General features: G+C 39.9%; 1 protein-coding gene across 1 annotated transcript in view; it reads left to right on the top strand.

Moving 5' to 3' along the window:
• The window catches only part of NDNF (neuron derived neurotrophic factor), a 36099-nt gene continuing 17266 nt past the window's right edge, over window positions 1-18833 (top strand). The window contains exon 1 of the mRNA XM_008072223.1: window positions 1-286. The gene's annotated coding sequence lies outside the window, so the exon portion shown is untranslated. The remainder of the gene's footprint in view (window positions 287-18833) is intronic.

Here is an 18833-nt window from a genome sequence, read left to right as displayed (position 1 = left end):
GCCCCGCGCGCCTCCCGCTCCGCCGCGCAGCAACTTCGGCGGCCGCGCGCCGCCCGCCCTCGCCTGCCTTTGAAGTTCGCAGTGCCGACCGCGAAGTTGGGACGCGCGGCCGGCGGCGTTTTCCTCTTTCATCTGCCTCTGCCTCCGCCCCCGCCTCGTCTCCTGGGGTCCCCGACTCTGGGGCGCAGCATCTTGGCCGGGTCTGGGGACGCGGACGGCTTCACACGCCACCCCTCGGGGGGGGACTTTTCCTCTTCCCCTAGGAAAAACAAGCCGATCTTTTAAGGTAAGTCGTGAGAGGACAGTAGTCTCCCCACGCCCCGACGACTCCGCCGGCCACCCCGAGACCCAGCGCCGGCAGCGTCACGCGCGAAGCTTCTCCGGGTGGGGGTGCGAGCGCAAGTCTCCCAACTCGGGAGGGCCCACGAGGGGCCCCGGGACGCCCGATCCGGAGGAGCTGCGGGCACGACGGGCGTGGAGCAGGGTACCCTCCGTTTCTCTGACTGTTTCGAGGTCGCGCAGCCCTGAGAGGCGTGAGGAGTGGGACAGACCGCCCACGGGTGGGAAGACGGGGGGGGCGGTACGCGGGATGAGGCTGGGGCCGGGGAGCCGCAGAACCTTGATCCCGCACTTGGCCCGGACACTGTCTTCGCTGCCTGCCGGGAGGGCTGTCGCCTCCCTCTCCAGGCTGGTGCCCTGCGCCAGCCGCTCGGGAAAGTCCGCGGAACTGGGCTACCAAGTGGGGCGTCTGCGTGCGGGGCGCAGCGAGAGAGTGCGGGCAGAGCGCGGGTGGCCGGGGGACGGCCCGGAGCCTCGCGGCCGGGGCCGAGATCTCGGCGGGCCTCGCCGGTCGGTCCCCCTTCACTCTGGCCCCTCATGTGTGGGCAGCGCGGCGGGCGAGCATCCCTAGGGAAACTTCCTCGGGCTGATCGGGGTGGCCTGGGACGGCTCATAGTGCGCCTGTACTTGCGCCCCGGGAGACCCCGGAGCGGACGCCCCTCTCGCCCGGTCCGTGCGCGAGTTGGGGTTCGCTCTGACCCGCGATGCCTTCCTCCCCGAGCCGGGGAGGCTCTACGGCCCCTGCGCCCAGGCGTCCCGAGAACGGTTTCGGGTCCCAGCTGCGGCTCCCCGCCAACTGCTGATTTTGGGGCGCAGTCGCGGCTCCTTGTGTGCTCCCACTCCCTTTCCTCCCCGCACCCCAGCCCAGGCCGGGGCGTGGGAGTTTCCCTCAGCCACCTCCCACCCCCCCACACCGGCTTCTCGCGGTTGCGGCGAGGACTCCGCGCCGGCTGTCCTTGTCGCTGGGTCGGGGTTCTCCTCCCGGCCCCCTTCGGGGCGCTGTCCATCCCTAGCTCTGGGTGCGGTTAGCGCCTTGAACCCAGGACCTAGAGCGGTACATGAACCTGAGCAAATGTGTTTTTCAGAGTTCTCTTTAGCAACTTTGTTGGGTTGGTAAATGTGTTTGCTTCTAGTCTGTAGATCCCGCTAAGTCACAAGGGAGAATTTATGTTTTTTTCTATAGTTGCGGAGCTCCCCAAACGCACCACCCTACCCCTCCCCTCCTCCCTTCCTCCTCCTGCCTCGCTTCCTGAACCCTTTTTCTTCTCTGAAGGAGGGAATCTCCGCACCTCCTCCTCTCCTCCTCCCACCCGATCCCTGAGCGCCTGTGAGAACCGGGGGAGTCGTCAGTGGAAATAAATAGGACCCGCTCCATTCTCCGCCCCCTTCAAACAAGGAAAATCCTCCCTGGGCTCGAAGAAGTAGAGATAAAACATCCCTCCCGAGGGAGTGGTTGCTGAGGGTTTGATGGGATTGAGTTGTTTTATTATCCTGAAAGAAGTGATAGATGGATGCATGCGGGAGGGAGTATGTGTATAGAGCAGAGTGTGCTGAGGACGATCGGCATTTATTATTATTCATTATTGTTTATTAAGAGTGATAATAAGGTCGTAACCCTAGCCGAGGACTGTGTTTATACTCGGGTTTGATTTTATGTCAGTGTCTTATTACAGTGGTTTCAGAAAGTGAAAACACCGAAACGGTATTAATTCCTCACACTCATTCTGCATATGGGATTAATCAAGTGTCAAAAAGGTACTGTCATTTTACCAAAGTTTTAACCCATGAACTTTTAGAAGGTTGCACTCTTATGAAATGTCATTTACCTCAATCTATGTTAAAGTTGGAAAAACTTGGCAACATAATTAATTATGGTCCCAATTCCCATTTTCAATCTAAACCTATATCCAGGATTATATTAAAATACCCCATCATTTATTCTTCAAAAGTGACTCTTACGAGTTTAAATTCTTGGAGGGGAGATGGGGACAACTGGGAATGAGGGGTTCAGAGTTAGAGAAATTAGTACTAATGCAGATTTCTCTAAAACAATCCTTTACTTCTTCCTTTAGAGAAGGAAATTGTAAGTTTCCTTTCTGTACGGTTCTTAACTTTAGTGAATGTCCTTAATCTTTACCACACACTCGAAACATAACAGCTTGCAGCCTTGTCTGTATTATTGTTTTCATTTTTGAGTCAGGACATTTTATTCATTAAACCTGTATGTCAAAGACTTAGACTCAGCATGGCAGTAACACTCTGTTTTAATTAGTAACTATCATAAAAAAGAAGCTAGAACTCTGTAATAGGCCTAAATTGCTATGAATTATGTGTGGTTTAAATTACACATTTATTTCAGCTGAAATGAAACCATGAATATAAAACATCCTTTAATCACTTGCAGATACAGCTTTTATCTCTTAAGATGTAACAAAATATATAATTGAAAAACATCTTTCTAAGAATAAGGGAAGCCCCCACCCCTGGTTTATTTATCCCTGCATCTATTTAACATTCATGTGGTGATTATGGTAGTTACGACTAACGTCAAAACCTTGCCCATACCATGCAAAGGAAAGACTGCATTGGAAGTACCTCAGTGGGTCCATCTGCAGATAGCTTTATGTAGAGACTTTTTCTATTGGTTTCATGAACCTTGGCAATTCAGACTTAGTTTTCTCACTTAGATTATTAAACAGACTTTATTTGTGATAAGGAAAAAAAAGGTATTTTAAAACTCTAACAAGTTATTTGAAATGAAAGAGGGAAGAATGGAAATAACGTGTCCCTGTTGTTATCTTCCTATATATTTGTTTTTACAGCAGTTGTCTATTCAGTCTCTAAAGGTCAGAATTTTTATTTTAAAACTGACTGTGAAAACAAAAAATGTTGTGATTGTTCTTAGGACATAGTGGATATTGGAAATGGAATGCCTGAATTAAGAGAGAACATAGGAGCACTGTGGGAATTCCATATAATATGTGATTAAGATTATTTTGTTCTCCCTTTCTTAGTTTCTTCGTGATAAGGTAGTTGACACTAGTGACCAGGTAGTGCTCTCTCTCACTTTTTTTTGTTTCTTATCTTCTTGTCAGGTCTTGCTTTGGGGAGCCATGTACCCATAGAAGCTAGTTAATGATTGAACCTTGCCAGAGTCAGTTGCCATCAGCTAACCACTGGAAGAAATAATATTCGATGGTCATCTGTATTGGGTCAAAGGCAAGAATAACCAACAAAAACAATTCAGCTAATTCATTTGACCTTGAAATAATATCCAGAACCTCTAAGTGTTTATTTTGGAATGACTATTCTGAAGAATGTAATGTATTCACCTGTTGGCTCATAATCATTTAGTGAAATACACAGCATAGTTGAACTGTAAATAGTAAACCACACCAAATCTTTGCTTTGAAAATTGATTTTAAAGTTCAAGTCCTCCGGTATTTAGTTTCTCCATTTAAAAATGCTCTGCATTGTATGCCCTTAAGTAAGGATAAATTCTCCTATATTTTTCCACTTTACTACAAATGCAAGATTAAATGACACCTAAGACGTATACAGTCATGCGTTCATGTTAATTTTTACCCAGGAAAAAAAGTAAATACTTTGCTGTTGTTGTTTGAAAAATTAATCATATGGCATGATTACAAGAATGCTAATATTTTATGGTATCATATTGTGGTATGTTGGCCATGAATTTAGTTATATTTGGGGGGAAAAAACACACTGTTTCAGTGTGCATCTGTGTTTGCTTGACTGTGTGCATTTCATGTATTTCTTGCCACATCAGATGACATCTGGAATTTGCTGTTCCATAGCCTGCCAGTGCCCAAGCCAGTACCTAACACAGGTGTCTTCTTGACTGCTTACTAAATACACAACCCAAAGATGCAATATCCACATCTTCCCTCTTCCTTTTAGGATTTTACTAAAACCTGCAAATCAACACATATATGAATTTCATTCTTGAAATATTTGGAAAATATGAAGTATATAACAGCAGTTACCTCCAAATAAAATGTGTTCTTTGTTTTGCATTTCAAAAGTTAACAGTAAAGAATTTGATCACTATGGAGTAAAAGCAAGCTAGCAATATGTTTCTGTAGATTTTTTTCCTTTAGGATGAAGAGACAGATTTGACCACAGAACAGCTGGATATTAGGTTCTATTACAATGTCAGTTATTTTCAAGGAACTCACTTGAGTTAGATTTGATTTAAACTTCACTTTAAAGTCCACAGACCTCAAGTTTATAAGAAAGGTATAGAAGTTTCCAGGATTACATGTCATTATTCTTTCGGTAAATTCCAGAGCCTTTGAAAATGGATTTATTTTAGTTAGTGAATAGGTCTTGGTTTTCTTTTGTTAATTTTTTTCCTATAGCAATTTGAACATGACACATACTTAATGTTTCATATATTTCTCTAAAGTATTTATTTTTGGTTTCACTTGCAAAAACTCTGAAATGAATCTTTTCCTTAAAAAAGAAAAATATAGCCGGAGATAGTAGTATAAATGTATAGTTAATTTATCAAATGTCTCTTTTAGTTCTTCTTTTGAAGTAATTTGCTGCCTTTTTTATAGTTATGAGAAAAGAAGAAAACATTTTTAGAAATAATGGAGTTATATAAAGTTTGGCGGGAACTCAATAAAAACATGATTATGTATGATTAGAAATCAACTCATTTGAGTACAACTTTTAGACACCATCTCTGCAGTATGGAGACTTTTAGATATAATAACCAAATTACATAAATTGAGTTAGCACGCATACATGACTGCTTTCTAATTGGAATGATTTCAGCTAATATCACAAATAATGGTGACGGCTGAAGTAAATGGAGACTGTACAAGTTCCTGTCAGTTTTCTACTCTCTAAGAGGAAATCAAGGTAAACACCCTCTTCTTCCAGCTGTGTGCTCTGAGAACATATATTTCACACGCTAAATTCTATATTCAAATGTGTATTTTATCAACAACTAACAATCACCATAACTATGTCTTGGTTTCTGAGGCTTTGCTTTATGTACACAGATGTTGGTGAAGTTTGAGACTGAAATTTAAGACTTTCTAAAATAAGCAGTAAAATCTGAACTCATAATAAGACCTGTGATGTGTAATATCTTGTTTTTGAAATCACCATGACCATTTTTTAAAAAATTAAAACTGTGAACGAGTTAGTATATGCAAGATAGACAATACCAGAGAGATGACCAAAAAAAAAAAAATGAAGGAGCAACATTGTGGTACTTACTTGAAAAGATTATGGTTAAGAGAGAAAGCTAGTATAAACGGGTCTGACTTGTTTAGGATTGCTTTCTACAATTTAGATGCTACAAGTGTTAGGTGCCTTAGGACTTTGTAGTGAAAAGGAAACCACAATAATCTATATACACATCGGGGGGTGGCTTAGATAATTCTCTTGAGTTCAAATCATATGTATACCAAACCCATAGGCATTTAGTAGAATATTATACATTTTATTCCAGTAATAAAATAAATTTCTGACTGAATTATCAGTTACACAAAACTCCCCAAACATTAAAGTATTTGATTTGGGTTATCTTGCTTAAAAATACATTTTAAAGCACCGCATAAATACATTTTTATCCATAAATGATATACTAATATACATATGTACATACCATAATATAGATCTAAATATTTTGTGTATGTTGACAGCCCTTATTAAATGATGAAATTTTATTGTAAATTATAGCGTTCACTAAAATTCATTGATATTATCAAAAACTTCAAATTGGGATTGATTCAAAAGTAGCTAGATCCTGTTTTGAAGAGATATTTGTTGCCAACAGTGGTGACAGAGATCAGAAACAGTGATGCTAGCTAAACCCTCTGCAACAATTGATTGTTGGAAAAAGACAACAATCAATTATCTCTTTGCCTCCTTGAGTCTCTGATATTGTCAGTTTCATGAGTGACCTGTCAAGATTTGCAAAAATGTGCTACAAAAATATAACACTTTAATGATCCCAATAGCAGAATTTGCCAAACTAAGTAAATGAACTAAGAGGTTACATGAGAGAAGGCCTGAGAGTTTCCCAGAGAAGCCACTTTGCCTCCAAATGTTACCAGGGCCTCTCAGGGTACTCAAACACTCCATGAAAAGTTATGTTGTTGTTGTTTTTAACTTTAAAGTAATTTTGTTTTTTAGTATCCCCTGTAAATCTGATAGAAAAACTGCGATAGAAAACAGGTAAACTGATACCAGCTAACATCTTACAAAGCTATGTTAATAGCTAGATAAAGCCAGCTAGGAATGAAGCTAACTTAAGACAAAATTTGAGAGGGATATCTATATATCTATATAGCTGTATATCTGTAGATATAGATAATCTTTGGCTCCCTCAGCCTTTTCTCCTTTCTTGAACTGTCTCTCTTCGGTATATACCTGCTCTTTATTCTCTTCCACTGTTGATTCTCAACTTCTTATGTTTTAGTATAAGTTATATCCAGGGCCAGCTTCATGGGCAGCACTTAAGAAGGACCTTGGACTTGGTTGAATGCTCTGCTGTCACCATCTTGAAATTCCTAATTTTTGTACAAAGGGTCTTTCACTGGGCACCACAATATTTTATTTTCCACTGGGCCCCCAAAGTCACATAACCCATCTTCATTATGCCTTGGGGCGAATTTAGTACATACAATTTTGATATTCAGGAATTAGAAAGGGCATTTGAGGTTATCTTTGCAAGACTAGGCCCAGTGAATATTTGCATTTAAAAACTTGTCTTTTAAGTACAGTAATATTAAAAACATGTGAGATTCTTCTAAACAATTGAGTTGAAGTTTTCCCACTACTACTAAAATCATCCTGAACAGGTATCTATTTTCAGATATTGTCAATATTATAAAGCAGAGGTCTCCAAAAGGGGCTGTCCTCTTTGCTTCATGTGGTGCATAGAATGCCCTATTATGGTGTAAGAAGGAAATACCAGATTTATTTATATTCATTTTTATGTACAAAAAATGAAATTAATTTTGTGACTACTAGTTAATATATAAATTAACAAAGACACTGTTACTCAGCATATCAGATGGTCATGGAACAACAAAAGAGTGGCAGGGTAACAGCTTCAATGAAACAAAAATAATGCAAGATAAAAATAATGACATTCTGCCAAGTGTGGTGGCAACTACTTCAGAAGGCTGAGCTGGGAGGATTGCTTGAGCCCTGGAGTTCCAGACTGTAGTGCACAATTATCTCACCTGTAAATAACTACTGCACTGTGGCCTAGGGAGCATAGTAAGTCCCAGTCTCTGAAAAATAAAATACAGTAGTAATAAAAATAATAATGACATTCTAATCAGCCCTATTTACAAAATACCTCTGAAACTAACCAGAAAAATATTTGAAAGGTGCAATTTCATCTACTATAATTAAGTTTGATACACATTTCAGCATAGAGTGACTTTGAGTATTTTTATACATTACATACATATATATATACACATATATTATATTTACATTTATACATAGAGAAGTTTGGAGACCAGTGTAAACAACAATTACAGAGTAAGAAGTGATGAAAGGAAGTGAGCAGGGAGCTAAAAAACTCCCATATTGTCAGAAGTATTATTAGTTATTTATACCAGCATTTCATAATTCCTCTGTTGTGAATAGATATTATGCCCTATTATGTTCTGGAAATTTCAGTAATCTGAGAGTTTAAAAAATGTCATCTAACACTTTTCATGTATATTGCATTAGATTTTGAAGATTTTCTTTGAAATTTTATTATTTTTCAGTAAAGTTGTCAACTATTAACAAACGTGAAATTTATTTCTGTGCTTTGAATTTTACAATGGAAATGGAAGTGATTCTGATTATTGATAGTATAACTTTGTACAACGCTTGATTGCTCGCAAGGCACTTCCAGTCCCTCATTTTCCTTCACCCTCAGAGCAACCCATTGAGGGAGATGGTATATTCTCCTACTCAGGAAAAATCTGACAGTCAGTTCCAGTGATGAGACCTAAATTCCCAGAAACTTTAAAAATAAAGTTTACAACTCTTTGGTTTCAGAAGCAAATTGGGTGAAAATTTCTAAAAATTGTAAGATGAGATTAACTGCCAAATTAATTTGATGAACAGGATTTGCTTGCAATTGTTTTTGCAATTCAATGATTTAAAATATTGTTTATTTAGCTTGAATCCATAAAATGATAATTGTAAGCTGCCTGTGCGCCAAATGTTTGCTTTGGGTAATAGTTAACTTATTAGGGAATTTGTAAAGGGGAAACTGATTAAACTTTTCCACTTTCAAATCATTATTTACAGTAAGGCAGAGACAACTTATCTTTGAAACTAAAATCACTAGTTCTAAATTATATCACAAAGGGCTAGCAGTGATAAATAAATAAATAATGGCCCACATCTGTCCTTCCAGAAGGTTAAAGCCTTTTAATAGGGGAAATCATTGCAAGTGAAATGGAGTATCAATCTCTGAGCATGTGTAAATTCTGATGTAAACCCCTGGCCACCTACACCCTCAGTCACTATTTGCATAAAGTCTATTCCAATTATAAAAGGTAAACTAGGTAATCAGTTTGCTTTATTAAGTCTACTTGTTGTAACCATGAAATCATCTCTTGAAGGCACATCCCTTTGCCTTTTTTTCAGCCTTTCTCTTAATTAGTCTGATTGACCAGCTATTCCAATGTTAAAATGTCTAAGATATGCTGTTTTTTGATACTGATATCTCACTTTCTTTCTATGACTGTGTGTGTGTGCACATGCATGCACATATGTGTAATAGACAAAACCTTTAACATACCTTGGAGCCAAGTTATTTGAAAATAGAAATAATAAAACATTGTCTTCAGTAAATAGACCCTAATAAAAAATTTGGGGATTAGAAAAATTGTAAATATATTAGCGACACATAACCCATTATGTATGGTAGCTGCAATCACTGAAAAATTAATAACTGTAGGATTCCTTTTGAAATTAGTAGCAATTAGTAGTATTCACCTAGATAGTTATTCCCTTATTCCATTAATTATGTGACACTCAAGAAGGAAAAGTTAAAGTTAGATCAGTTCTAAGATTTTCTGAAATAAGTTATTTCAAAAATTATATTATATTATACATTTCAATGAAATAATGAAAGTTCGTATAGATATATATAAAAGGATATTCCAAATATTCAAAAAGTGTGAAACCCTTTAAGGTATCATAAGAAAAAATAAGTTTGGACAGTGAAAATATTTATGCACACACCTATATTAACACTTCAGTCACCAAATTCAATCTGTAATTTTTAAAAAATGTCTACACTTAAAGTCCATTCTCACTTAGAAAATAATGACAACAACCAGGCAGTTTCGAGACCTGTTTTTCTCTTGGCAGGTTCTATCCTGTGGAATGATCTCTGAACGCTGGTGACTCCCAACACTCTTCAGTTGCAGCTTTTTCCTTAGTGCTTCCCTTTTAAAAATAAAAAAAAGTAAAAGAGAGAAAGAAGAAAGAGAAGAAAAACCACACCTAACTGTATGTCTTACTTCCCTGAGGGAAAGGGGATGACATAATCGTGGCCTGAATTCCCATATTGGGTCAGTATTTGTGGTTTGTCATCTCTCTAATTTTTGTAGGATTACATGCTTGTATTTTATCATAATTTACTATAAACTCTTTATTGAAAATGACTATAGGGTAGGATCTGCCTGCATCATCTGCCTTTTTAAAGTGTTCTTTTCTTTAATCATCTCTTAATCCAGAAATAATAATGCATAGCATCCCAGGAACTGATCCTGATCCTCTGTGCTTTAATCTCAACACGTGTACCTTAAATCCTTTGCTACAGCTAGTGCTTAAAAAGCTTGAGCACACTCACCTTTGAGCCAGTTTTAATCCAGCTTTGTTTACTAAACAATACTGATGTCCTTAGATGTGGTTATCAACGCTAACAGAGAATATTGTTTACTACTGTTTATATGATTATTTTATAAAATCCAACATCTTGGCCTTTTCTTTGTGCTAGTCAATCTGTAAGTGAACAGGGTCCTAATTCTTTACCTGATAGGTTAGGTAAACGCAGAATAAACTGATTCTGAAACTCCTTCTCATAGCTCTGTTTTAAGAGTAAATCAAAACATACCTTCTATTGTTGAATAAAAACTTCTATTGTTGAATAATAGTTTGAAGATAAATAGAACCTTTTTAATTTTAAAAGAACATTCACATCCATTATTTTATTTAATCTCATAACAACCCTGGGAATAATTGTCTCCATTTTGTAGATGAGGTAATTGAGATTGAAAGAGATTAAGAGATTCAAAGTGCAAAAGCCGATAATGGTTCAATCAGGACATCATCAACTCAGATCTCCTTACACTAAGTTAAGTCATCTTTTTCTATTTTGTTTTGGTGGACTTCTAACTGTCCCATAACATGCATACATACATACATACATACATAGAATTACATGACAGCAGAGGACAGAAAAGAGTAAAAAACAGACCAAAAATTAAATTCAGAATTATAAGAAAATCCAATCCTGAATTGACAGGGAATAAGAAGTAGAAGAACTCACCTTAGATGTTGAGAGATGATCTAGAAGAAAGAAGGTGGTAGAGAAAAGCAAAAAGGAAGTGATATTTCAACTATTCTTTCTCCAAATTGTTAAGTTGTCAGGAACCAGTGTCCTTGAAGAATATTATCTAATCTTTCCAGAGGTGTGCCTTTTTTTGGGGAACCTTGGATTTTATAAAAGGGCTGGTAAAAATAAATACATATTTAAAGACTATTACTTTTAAGATGACTTTTTATGAAAACAAGAAGAAAAAACAAGAAAAAAAAGACAACTACATACCTTGTATGCCTCCATTTTTTTTTCTTCTTCTTTTATTATTATTTTTTTCTTGGAGATAAGAATATGTCCAGGGTACAGAAACAGTTTAACCATTTTAACTATTTGCATGTACTCACTCAGGTATTTATGCATGATATTACCTTTCTTATCATCATTTTATAATTACTATTTTAGTTGTGGCTTTGGCATGATGGCCACGATGAATCCTTTGGTCATAGATAGGCTTTAGTGCTGACTCACGAAAAGAATTTCTGGGAATCTGGGGATGAGGATGGGGGAGAAGGTGGACAGTTAGATATTTGGGAAAATATGTAATTAGACCCATGGAATGAACTCTGTTCTGTGGTATTTATTATTCTATGGTAGTAATAAGTGATTTCTTCTTGATAGCATTTTATTTGTTAGTAGTGGTTTTGCAAAGTTCATTAAGTATATGAACAAATTAGAAACTTTGGTGTAAGCCGGGCTTGGTGGCTCAGCCTGTAATCCCGCGCCTTTGGGAGGCTGAGGTGAGAGGATTGCCTGAGCCCGCGGATTCGAGACCCACCTGGGCAGGCGAGACCACATCTCTACAATAAATGAAAAAAAAATTAACCGGGCATGGTAGCGTGTTCTTGTAATTCCGGCTACTCGGAAGGTTGAGGGCGGAAGGATCGCCGGAGCCCAGCAGTCGAGGCTGCGGTGGCCCGGAGCGGCCACTGCACTCCAGTCTGGGCGACAGAGTGAGACTCCAACTCAAAAAAAAAAAGAAACTTTGGCGTAACTTTGAATCTTTTCACCAGCTCCTAAGTGGTCCACTAGTCCATTATTGGGCTTTAAAGTAATATAAACTACCCAGGAAAAAAATACTTTTTTTTAATGTGAAGAAGGTAGAAAAAAAAGAATACTGTGAAATAATGTGGCTATATGTGACACACTAATAGTTCTCAATGAAAGAAGAAGAAAGGATAAGGACAATTTCTATTGCATTCATGCTTCTTCCTAAGTAAATGTTTAAAATATTAGATCTTGGTAATGATGAAAGTTAGAGATCAGAAAGTTTGAACAATCAAAATCTTATAGATGAAACTCTTAGCGCTACTACCGCCAGAGGGCAGATCTTAATATTGGGAGAGTTTCAAAATAAAAATACATGGGAATCACAGGACTGAAAGAGACACAGCCATCTATAACCTGGTTACTCAAAGCCATGAACTATCAGCATCTCTGTCTTCTGGAAGCCTGTTAGAAAGGATCATTTTCACAACCCGCTTCAGACCTAATGAACCAGAATCTTAATTTTAATAGGAAAACTGGGTGATTTGTGTGCATTTCAGAAGCACTGATCTATACCACTACTTTTCTCAGGTCAGAATGTGTCCCAACCAAACCACAGTTTACGCATGTTCAAAGGAAAGAGTGCCCCCTGAGTGATGCACTATGTTTATTCTCACTAGGATGTTTCTGTATTCTTAAGGACAGAAAAGATGCATTTCATATCAGGCTCTGGACCATCCAGCATATACCATCTATGACAGCCATGCCAATGGATGTTCATGCTGTCCCGCAAAAGATGAAAGATATATGAGGGGGAACTCCCATAAAACAGAATTATCTTTTGGAGGACAGGCTTTTTGTGGTACAGGCTTCTCCTGCTAGGTAAGTGTTCCAGGAGCTCATTGGCATCAGTGTGCTAGCTAGTGTTGTGAGAGGCTGAGTTCAGCTTCAGTGAATTTTTTTTGGAGATTCTTCCAACACATTTGCTCATTTCATGATAGGTGATTTATGAGCGTATCTGCCCACACAGCCCTGAGTGTTCAGCAGTTTTTGACCAAAAGCATCTTGGCCCTCATGCCCTACCCTCCCTACTCACTCTATCTTGCTGGAGCAACTTTTCTTTGTTTCCCTGGATGAAAAAAGTCCTTAAAGGGAAACATTTTGCCAGTGTGGAAGAATTGAAACAAAAAGCAGCAGCAGCACTAGAAGGCATCAAAATTGATGAGTTCAAAAACTGTTTTGCGCAACAGAAGAAGCCTCTCTATAGGTGAACTGCATCAAACGGAGAGTACTTAGAAGGTGACTGAAGTTTAAACATGTAAGAATAGATACACAATTTTTTAAATAAATAAACTCTGGTTTTTGGGGGGAGAGTCCCCGCCTCCATTCAGACAGTTTAGGTTTCACACCACCCACTATAAGTTGAGCATCCATAAAATTGTCAAAAGCATCCATACCTTATTTCCTATTTAACCTATGTTATCTATTGGTGAGACAAATTCCAAGCACAGCAACAATAGTCAATTTGCATATTTTCATTTTCATTTATTCATCACACACCCACAAAATGTCATGAGCATCTGCTTGGTGTTGGGCTCTGTGAACCGCTTGCTTACTGTTGTAGACATAAGTAGGATCTCTTTCTGCTCTTGGGGATCTCAAGAATGTGTATAACAGAATTTTAAATGGTCTTCTATAGAAGTCTGAGCACCGAAAAGTATGCAAGTAATTTCCCTGTCTTTGTAGATGCTCTAGTCTTAAAGAACAAGTCTGTCCCCAGAGAAGCAGCAGAGGTGTCCTAGCAGAGGACGTGGCCTGTGCTGACACCCCGCAGCACAGGCGAGGCTGCGAATGTGAAGCAGAGTGGAGGAGGCTGTAGGAAATGAGCTTGGCAGAGTAGGTAGGGGTGGAGGACAAAGGACCTTGTGGGCCACGGACATCACCCTCTGGCTAATGGGAATCCATCTGACATGTATTTTTAGCAGAAGGGTGAGTCATTTTATTTATAAAGGTACCAATGTCAGTACTGTAGGAGCTGAAAGAGAGATGTTGGAAATGGGCGTGAAAACAGTTAAGTGTGATGCAGTAAGTGGAGATTTGAGGCACTGACCATCTGGGCAGGGGAGAGCAAATCTGAGAGAATATGCATCAAATAGGGCGGCGGGATTTGATGGCTAATGGGACAAAGGGATTGAAAGGTTGGGTACCACTAAGTCCCTCTTTAGACACTGGAAGGATTGTGCTGCTGCAGGAGCAGCATCTTCACGAACCCTTCAGCAACCTCATCAGGAGCTACCACCAGATTTCAGTCAACAAACCAAGGCTGAGGGTGGTTTTTAATATGCCCACATTCTGGCAGAGGAAGGAATGGAGCTCAGATTCACGTTCAAGCCTAACTCCTGAGTCTGGCAAGGAGAAGCTTCCACTGGGTAGTCTTTCACTGTGGAGAGGTAGGTGCCCAGGCTTCAGAAGGAAAAATGGGTCTGAAGCTGAGAATCAGTCTTGAGGGTTTGATTAATAGCCACCCTCAACTTCCTTGCACATACAGAAGTTTAAGAGATTCTTCTGATGGAAGATATTTCAGATTGTCTTGCTCTCTGCTACTACCTTTCTTTTTTTTTTGCACTCTGTCACCCAGGCTTGAGTGCAGTGGCACAATCACAGCTACTGTGGTCTCAACCAGCTGGACTCAGGCAATCCTCTCGCCTCAGCCTTCCAAGTAGCTGAGACTACAGGGTGTGTGCCACCATGCTTGGCTAATTTTATTAATTAATTAATTTTTTTAAATTGTAGAGACAAGTTCTCCCCATGTTGTCCAGGCTGGTCTCAAACTCCTAGACTCAGGCAATCCTCTTGCCTCAGCCTCCGAAAGTGCTGGATTTACAGGTGTGAGTCACTGCACCCAGCCTACTAGCTTCTTGAAAGCAGTATAATTCAGCAAATATTTATCTAGAGCCTGCTTTGTGCAAGAAAACTAAAAACAACTACAGAGGGAATATAAAGATGAATAAAAAGCAATTTCTGTTCATAAAATTATATCATGTAAACCCCATGAAGAGCTTTTTTATAGGGACAGGAAAAAGATAAAAGTATAATTTAAGCAAGATAAGAATTTACCATAAAAAACAGTCTCTGGTTTCACCAAAGGACTGTGATTCCACCTTATCAGCTGCTGGGGTCCCCAGGGGACTTGCAATAGGCACTTAATAAACACTAGTTGACTTACTGGCAGTGTACAGGAAGAGCTCAGACAACAAACCATGTAAGTAAACACCACACTGCTGCAATCCTATTAAGAATCTCCCCAGAGATTTTATAGCATTCTTTTTCTCCCCCTGGTATCTCACTCCAGAAAGTCAGGAAGCATACCTCCTCTGTGGCAACACCTACTTTTCAAACTATTTCCTCCAGTGTAAGAGCCTTGTTGGATAAGCCCTCATGTTGCTGAGCTCCAATCTCCTTCCCTTTAAAGCCATGCTGGCCACTGGGACTAGCTGGGCGAGCCAGGGCGCCCCTAATCCGTCCTTATCTAATAATGGACCTTGGAGCATCTGGTGTTCTCCTTGGGCTTAACACTGGGCCAGCTATTCCCCACCTGGAGTGACTGCCAGGGCCTCAGTGAGCCAGCGCCTGTCATTTGGTCACCGTGGCTTGACTGCGTGTCCCTCTTGGTGGCTGATGTTTGCAGTTAACTTGAGGTAAGGCAGACTCTCAAGTGTGAAGCCTGAGAGACCAGTTTGTTCATCTCCTCTCCCTTCCTCGGTGTCCTCATCTGTTTTAAGTCCCTTCTAGTTCCAAAATCCTGTGGCTCTGTGTGGATTACTGTTCATCTAAGTCCCTGCTAAAATGTTGCTTCCTCAGAGATGACTTTGACCACTCATGCCTAGATGGGCTCCTTCTCCCTCAGCCCCTTCCCTCTGTAGTTCCCACTATCCCCTTAGCCCACATCATTTTCTTAGGATTCCTTGCTCTCTGGAATCATTATGTGGATTACATTTCATTGTTTGCTTGTTTCTCACCTCCCTCACCTCCCGCACCCACTGAATACAAGTTCTACCAGCCCAGGATCTTCAGACACCTAGTTCACTGTGGCATTCCCAGCATCTCATGCAGTGCCTGACACAGGATAAATGCCCAATCCATATTGTTGAATTACCTCAACAATTCCATCAAGCTTGCTCCTTTAAAAAAGCTTCTGTTGGGCTGGGCTCAGTGGCTCAGCCTGTAATCCCAGCACTTTGGGAGGCCAAGGTGAGTGGACTGCCTGAGCCCATGAGTTTGAGACCCACCTGGACAACTTGTCTCTACAATAAATCAAAAATTAGCCGGGCGTGGTAGTGCATGCCTGTAGTTCCAGCTACTTGGAAGGCTGAGGTGGAAGGATCACCAGAGCCCAGCAGGTTGAGGCTTTGGTGGCCAGGAACATGCTACTGCACTCCTGTCTGGGAGACAGAGTGAGACTCCAACTCAAAAAAAAAAAAAAACTTCTGTCGTCAGTGCGTTGTTTGTGGGTATCACCTCTTATTCTATCACTAGAAGCTGGATTATAAGATTTCTTGGATCAAAATTTTAGGGGGGATGCAGCCCATGTGTGTAGCAGACGTAACCAGCAGAATCGCTAAGGCAATGTTTAATGCCAGTTTTGTCATAAGAACAGGAATATCTTTGAGCTTTAATCATTTAAGTACCCTGTTTTCTTGATGTGGTGAGTAGAACTGGAAAAGCCTTTTGAATTTTTAAGATCCTTTGAGAAGACAGTAGGAATGATCTGAGATAGATGGAAAGTATATAAAAATTCAAAGTTATTCCTGGTGGATAAATGAAAAGATTGCTCGTTCTTTAGAACCCTTTTTTCTGTTGCAGTATTCTGCTTTAGTCTTTCCGGTTTATCCTTGCTGTCAATAACAAACAAAACCAGCAGTGATCTCAGTTCAAGACAGACAATGATTATCCAGTTCAGTTCTTCAGTCCATCAGTATCTAGTGAGCACTGAACACATATAAAATATGGAAAAAAATGGCTGACTTTTCCCCTTTATAGTATCAGACTTCAGAGTTTAGTGTCTGTCCCAATGGCACTGCCTGTCACTCTTTACTCTCTTGTCTGGTCTTCCTGCCTGTTTCCATGATTGTAGCAGATTCCCTCTTCATCCTTTCTTCATTGAGCTCACCAACTGCCTCTTCTTTGCTCAAGCCTGTGTAGTTCCCCCATATTCCGGGTTATTCCACTGCCTTTAGATTTCCATCGATAGTGCTGCTCTCCCAAAACATTCCCAGTAACATAAGTCAGATGACATTTGGCAGGTGTAGGTTTGTAGGAAACTCATAGGTTTTATTTAGCCCATTTGTTTGAATATTATTTATGAAGGGGTCTGGTATGTTACATATACCAAATAATAATATTTTCTTGCCAAATTTTCTTCATAACATCTATATCTGCCTTTCTCATTCCATTTCCTGTTCATTTACCATAAGCAACCATTTTCCAGAAAAAAAACAAAAAACAAAACATGGCTTGAAAAATAAGTTCAGAGAAACAACTTCTGGAGTGTGTGTGTGTGTGTATCAGTATATCTCACCAACCTTCCCTTCATCTGGCAGATCCCATTTCCCACCATAAAAATTGAAATCAGCATTTTAGTTTTTTAACCCACACATCTTACTACTTTCCATCTTGGCCTTTCCTCACTTATTTTCTCTCCACATTCCCTTTTCTTCTCTGTTCTAATACCTTATTGAATATAAGGATTCATTTTTAAAATTGCATCTCAGATGGACAGCTATTCATAAGTTATTTGGTACCACCTGGAAATTCTGCTTGAGCAATTTTGTTTCTCTCTGACTTCTTCTATCTTTGTATTGTTTACGTTTTGTCATTTTATTGGATGCGTGTTTCTATAGTCACTGTGTCATTTTTGATTCCTTTCTCTTCCTCACCTCCTGCTTTCATCTCACCTGCACATGGCAACCCAACCTGTAGAACATATCCCAATCTCTCCATTATTCCCCATCTCCTCTAGAGGGGAAGTTATCTCCATCTCTACCTTGAGTAACTGCATTAGCCTTTATCTGATCTTTTTGCTTTTACAGAGATGAGATTGTTTTTTGCTTTTGCAATGAGCCCTTCCCCAAAATCCATTTTCTACCCTAAACACAGAGATAATCCTTAAAAACATGGATCAGAACATGGCCTTGTCCTGCTTAAAGAGCTTTCCATCACACTCGGAACAGAATCCAGACTCCTTAATATAGTTGCAAAGCACTACGTGGCCTGCACATTGGTTTCCACTGTCCCTGCTACCCACTCAGTTCTACACAGATATCCTTTCCTTTCGTCAGTACCCCAACCTTAATGCTACCACAGAGCCTTTGCACCAGGTATTCTCTACCCTGAATGCTTTTTCTCCTGACATTTGCCTCACTGGCTTCCGCTTGTCATTCAGGTCTCAGCATAAATGTCATGTCCTCCAAGAAACCTTCTCTAAATATTCAGTCTCAAGTGGGCCTCACCATGCTCTCTTTCAGACAAACCTGTTTAAACTGTTTGCATAGCTACCAGGCAGTAATGTCTTTTTATTTGTGTATCTGTTTATGTATTGTCTATCACTCATGCTAGAACATTCACTTCCTGAGATCATCGCTGCCCCCTAGAGGAATGCCTGGCATGTAGCAAAAACTCAATACGATGTTGAATAAGAAAACATGCATGAATGAATATGCTGATATTATTGGAGCATGTTATCCGGATATATGCATTTTGCCTTTAATAAATAGATTATAAGTTCCTGGGGCTATTTCTTTTGAGCCCTCATACTACCCAGTTCAGCTTGGAGTATGAAGTCAATGCTTGACAAACTTTTATTCTCTTATTTTAGCTTTTTTGGCCATATTTAGTTTGTTATGCT

This window comes from Carlito syrichta, unplaced genomic scaffold, assembly GCF_000164805.1.
Source record: "Carlito syrichta isolate Samal-C Ts95f unplaced genomic scaffold, Tarsius_syrichta-2.0.1 Scaffold314879, whole genome shotgun sequence".
Classification (NCBI taxonomy): domain Eukaryota; kingdom Metazoa; phylum Chordata; class Mammalia; order Primates; family Tarsiidae; genus Carlito; species Carlito syrichta.
The sequence above is the reverse complement of the archived record's forward strand: the minus strand, read 5'-3'. Positions and strand labels throughout refer to the sequence as shown.